The sequence below is a fragment of the Ipomoea triloba genome, chromosome 7 (genome assembly GCF_003576645.1).
Source record: "Ipomoea triloba cultivar NCNSP0323 chromosome 7, ASM357664v1".
Lineage (NCBI taxonomy): Eukaryota > Viridiplantae > Streptophyta > Magnoliopsida > Solanales > Convolvulaceae > Ipomoea > Ipomoea triloba.
In genome coordinates, this window is record NC_044922.1 from 12,870,754 (window position 1) to 12,877,134 (window position 6,381).

Here is a 6,381-nt window from a genome sequence, read left to right on the forward strand (position 1 = left end):
TGAAGACCACACTCCATGTAGCTAGCAGCATTTTACTCCATCAACCACGTTGCACACTCCTCCATGCATGTATTGTAACTGCCACACATCTTGCGCATTTCTCTCCCCTTTTGTTAGTATAAATAGCTAGCTTAGTTTTGTAATCTAATGCATCAATACATTTGAATTCTTTCTTCCTTCTTTGTATTCTCACGTTTATATATATAATATATATATGTTTCCTTTTTAACTCTTTTAATTAAGAGTTCAATATATATATTATTATATTTTCCCATTTCGTCCATTCATTTGTTATTTATATTATTTCTCTATTATTTAACTTTTATAATTCTCAATTTTCGATTATTCGCTTCCGCATTATTCCGCTATATTCCTCACATTCATGTGCCCACATCCTTTCCCTACCACAACAAATAATTATTCATGATCGATATAGTGCTATGTGAATTACAACAAAAAAAAAATACATTTTTAATATACTAAAATTATATTACTCTTGTGTTGAATGTACTTTCAGTACTCAAATAATGTACTTTTCATGAATATAATGTATATTTTTAATATACTAAAAGTATATTATTTGTGTACTGGATGTACTATAAATTATTTAATAGTATGACTCACATAGGCTCTGTTTGGCAGAGTTTATTTAGGAGCTTATAGCTTATTTTAAGCTAGTAATAAGCTATAAGCTCTGTTTGGTAATGTTCTCAAAATAAGCTAGTAGCTTAAAATATGAACTTATTTTGAAACGCTACTTTGGGTAGCTTTTCAAAAATAAACTAGTAGCTTTTTAACATTTTTCCATCTTTATCCTTATTATTTTAAATAAATGGCATCCTTTACCCCTTCTAATTAAACCCTTTTGGTCTTTAATTTCCTCTTCAATATGTTTGATTTTAATTTCAATTTGACATTTGTGTTTGAACATTAATTTTTGTATAAACTAATCTTATGAATTATAAACATTTTATTTTACTTTATATATTTTCAAATATATTTTCTTACTTTATATTTTATTAAAATATATTGATTTCATTATTTTTTATATTTTAATATACAAACAAACTTATTTAAATTTAAATTATATGAAAATGTCCTTTTTAGTCTTTTTACATTTATCAGTTTATCAGAAAGCTAATTTTACCAAACACGTTTAAGCATAACAGCTAGCTTAACAACTCTTCAGATTTCAGCTTCGAGCTTATACCTTTTCAGTTTTCAGCTACTTTTCAGCTTTCAACTACCTTTTCAGCTAGGTTTGCCAAACATAGCCATAGTTTTGTGGATTATGGTCCACACCATAATGATTTCCCCACCACATCTCCTCCTTCATCCTAGTTAGGAAAATAAATTTCTAACAGCATGATTTCACCTTTTATCACAAAGAAAATAAATTATTTCTCCATCTCTATTCTCGAGAATTATTTGAGAGTAGAGAATCTCTATTTACTAAAAAGTTAAAAAATAATAACATTAAATAATTTTTTTTAATGGAAAAATCTATTTAAACCAAAAAAAAATAATAAAAATAAACTCTTTATTTCACAAATTTTCTCTATCTTTATCATTTCTCATTGATTTCCAAAGCTATGACAAATACCAAATTATTTTTTAAAAAATAACAAAAAAGAATAGGGTAGTGTCACCTTGTCCCCATTATTGGATCCAACCTTGTCTCTATTTTCATCCTTGTCGGGAAGAAAATTAAACACGATTTCCCATTGAGTTTAAGAGCAATGGTCGGTACATTCCTAAATGGGGTATTAGGGTATATTACACTCACCCTCACTTTTTTTATTTCTTATTTTTTTAATTAATTTAACATGCATTGATTGACCCATAAAAGATGGAGCTCATATTTGTTTTTTCATTCATATATTTTTTTCTGTTCGATAAAACTATATAATATGTAACGTGAGTATTATTCTTAGAGACCGTTAAACTTAAAAATGTATTTATTGAGAAAAATTAGTTAACATGTCAACTGTTATCTAAAAATTATTTTAATTAAAACAATGAAGAGCAATGTTAAAAAAAAAAACAATAATTAGTTATTCAAAAATAAAAATAAAAATAAAGCCATCCTTACCTTAGGAAGGTTGGAACTTTACCAAACAGCCTTTTAAAAGTATACTTAGAATTTTGCAGTGAGATGTGAGTGTGACTGCCTCATATGCCAATAATATAATGCTACCAATCAATCATCTTTATCAAGGAAAATGTCATTATTACAATCATACATTTTTATCACCAATCATCAAACTTTTGCTGTGCCCTTTTTGGACCAAGACTTTGGCGTGTGCTGAATTTCCAAGAAATTTCCAACCACTCTAATTATAAAAATGTTCTTGATTGAGAGATTATTAATAATGAAGGATGATTAATTAGTTTTACCCCTAGGAGAAGTAAGTAGGGCTAATTGGATGATAAAATCATTAAAAAAAAAAAAAGAAAAAAGAAAAAGAAGAAGAAGAAACTTTTCAAATAAAATTATTGATTTCATAGGATTATGTTGTCGGGTTTCTTGATGGGATCTAGTTTTATCTTGATTTCTTGATCGAGTTGAATTATAACTCTAAAAGTAAAGATTAAAATATAGTCAAGAGTACTCAAAAAAAATTATTTTTCAAATTTATCTCGAATGGCATTCAAAATTTGTTAGAAATACTGACAGTTGGTATGCATGTGATTAGTTCTAATACCAAACTGAATGAAAAGCTCCATCTCAACTAAAAATATAAATTAATAATTCGACTGCGCGCGCACACACATTATATGCTTATCTAATCTAAAAATATAATAAGTCTCAATCCAAGTTATATCCTTGATTTATGTCTGTTACTATTTTGTATACATATTGCTATAAGAGTTATACTATACATTTTTTTGGACTAAAATATCCTTACCGTTATAACTTCTATATGTTATCATTTCTCATTATTATTACCATGTACATGCATATGCACATGATCTTTTCTTATATTTTTCAATGATAATATAGGCAGAAGGGTCAAATAGGCCTATGTACTATAACTGATTGTTCATCCAGCACCATGAACTGCAATATGGTCCATCTAGACCCTCAAACTTATTATTTTGGAGCAAGCAAACCTTCTAACCATTTTGTGACCTGTAATTGCAAGTATTACAGGTCATCTAGAGTTCCGGTGAACCTCCGACGAACATCCGACCAAATTCTGACAACTAAAGTCACAATATCAACGATCGGCGATCGTTGACTGTCGCTGTCGCCGGTCGCGTTCTACCAAAGATGGCTAGTCGCCTTCTCTGGCCGTGCAAAAAGGCTACCAACTTGGTCGCCATCTCCGGTAGTGGAGAAAGCCAAGGTGACCAACTGGTCGCCATCTCCAATCGTCGGAGATGGCGACCAGCCTTCTTCGACAGAACGCAACCGGCAACAATGACAGTCAACAGTTGCTGGTCGTTGATATTATGACTTTAGTTGCTGAAATTTGGTCGGATGTTCGTCGGAGGTTCGCCGGAGTTGGCCAGAACTCTAGATGACTTGTAATACCTGCAATTACAGGTCAAAAATTGGTTAGAGGGTTTGCTTACTCCAAAATAATAAGTTTGAGGGTCTAGATAGACCATATTGTAGTTCATGGTGTTGGATGAACAATCAGTTGTAGTACATATGTCTATTTAACCCTTCTACCGATAATATATGTATGTAGACATTATATATTGGTGTAATATAAAAAGTAAGTTTGATTTCATTTATATTTTAACTAAATAAATGTTACTATTATTATATTTAGTAATTTATCATATCTAAAATGTTTACTTTAATAATATTATTCGTACAATAATTATTACTCAAATTATCAACTATACTTTTGCAGGGCATTTGGTTCGATGCAGGGAGTTAAGAGGAAAAGGAATTGCAATTCTATGGAAGATGGATAATGTAGGAATAAAGTAAATATTTAAATTTCAATGTTTAGTTTGCAAGAATAAAATTACTAGAATTTTCAATTCCAATGTTTGGTATACATGGGAATTAAATGAGAAGAAGTAGTATAAAGTCTAAAATGGTCATACTTATTATTATTATTATTATTATTATTATTATTATTATTATTATTATTATTAGCAGCAGTAGGAGTAGGAGCAGTAGCAATAGCAGTAGGAGCAGCAGGAGCAGCAGCAGCAGCAATAGGAGTAGTAGCAGTAGCAGTAGCAGCAACAGCAGCAACAACAGCAGGAGGCAGCAGAGGCAGTAACGGCAGCAGCGGCAGCAGAAGCAGTAATAGCAGCAGCAGCAGTAGTAGTAGTAGTAGTAGTACTTTTCGTCCCTATGTTATAGAGAACTTGTAGAATTCGCCCCTGAGTGTTGGTCATGTTCACTTTTCGTCCCTAAGTTATCATTAGCATTGCACTTTTCATCCTTTTGTGTTCACTTTTCGTCCATAAATTAGACGGAGTACTAAAATTGCAAATTTCATCCATTATGTTTTATTAGTAAAGGGACAAAAAGTGTACCATCAATGTTAACTTAGGGACGAAAAGTGAGTATGATCATACAAATATTTAAGAACGAATTCTACAATTACCATATAATGTAGGGACGAAAATTGTAATTTTTCTTTTTTATCATATGTTATACATATATATGATACAAATTTTGTTGTTGAAAATACACAGACCAAATTCAAATTTTGCTTTTGAAAATTTTGTTAACACGCTGTAAATAAAACTTATAATTGAATTGAAACCAATAAAATATATATAAGAGAGTTTGGAGAAAATGTACTTGATTGAGGTTGTCATACTGATTGACGTTTTGTGTTGAGAGTAGAACAAGAAGACACTATGATCGAGAGGGGAGGTCAGACATCAATTTTAGGTTAAAAAAAGATGAGTACTTGTATCAAGGTTATCCTCTTTTTTTTTCTTCGTTCCTAAAAATCATGGAATTAAAATATTGTGGCATGTGATTCTAATTCGATAAAAATAAGAGAATTGCAATTCCTTCCCACGGAGCGAAGGAGTTTGCTTTCCTTTGAAATTATGTGGGAATTAGATAGGAATGAATTGTAATTCCCTCCAACCAAATGCCCCATGTTAATATAATATGAATTTTACAACTATGAATTTTAAAAAAGTAGTTATTTTTTTAAAAAAAATATTAACATTGAGTATTAATATTGGGCATATAATTTTGCACATTGCGCATATCAATAGGTTCTGGTGATTGCCTAGCTAGTTGTATGAAATATTATTTTTTTATCAGACCACTAGGTGTCATAAATAATTGTTATACCATGGACCAATGTCCATCTTGCATTGTGGGCCCTGGTCCAAAAGTTATGTGGCTGCAATATGTTCGTCAATTGTAGAATTTTTTATACTCAGACTAATCCTCATTCGTACTAGGTCGGCCCAAATGCCCAATTAAGAGAGAGGGTTTTGAACTCCCAACTTCTTTTAAGGGATGAGAATGTACTAAAACTCACGCCAACAAAACTGGTTATGTAATATTGAATGAATATACACAATGAGTAGTCACAGAACATAGATATGGGAGGTCATGAGTTTGAGTTCCCATGGTGGCAGTAGGTAAAAGATCAGCTTTATTCTTTCCAGAATGGATGAACGTCTTTCTTTTGTTAAACGAGTCGCAAATATGACGGCGCATTTCATTGTTAGGGAGTCTTGTTCTAAGTCAACTTGTGAGGAACGGAACTTTTCGCCACTCTCGTTTATCACTACTGATTTTTACTCGAATTTGAATTAATGAAATTGTCATCATTTTCTTTTCAAAAAAAACATATACTATATTGTTGTAATAGAGTAAATAGTACTCAAAAAGATAAAAAGGTCCGGAGTTACACAACATTAATGATACCATTTAGTTCAATACAGTACAGTCAACCTCTTTCAACATACATTAAGGATAAAGTCCAAACACCCAAGCAACCACACATTCCAAACATAAATGAATCACACAAATCTAAGTGACACTTCAACAAAGATCTGCATAACTTTCATCTGCAATCTGCTTATTATTACACTCATCATCATCACTGCAAAAGCCCCATCCATTAATTATCATCAGTACATACACATATATGTATATATATTTAGACAAACCCTAATAAGACATGCTCAATCCATACATAGCTTGAAGGGGTGATTATTTAATTTGCACTATTTTGGCCCTAACAGTTGCAAGGGTCACAGGTGCAGTTTGATCCACACTTGCAGGCATGTCCTCCCTCTGTAGCCTTCTCAGAAGACCCCTCTAAGGTCCTGCAATCCCAACATTAGAAACAAATAAAATATTATTTTTCTACTCATAAAAATTAGTTATTTCTCAGATGTTGATGTATGTATATCTTTCGTACCGAGAACAAC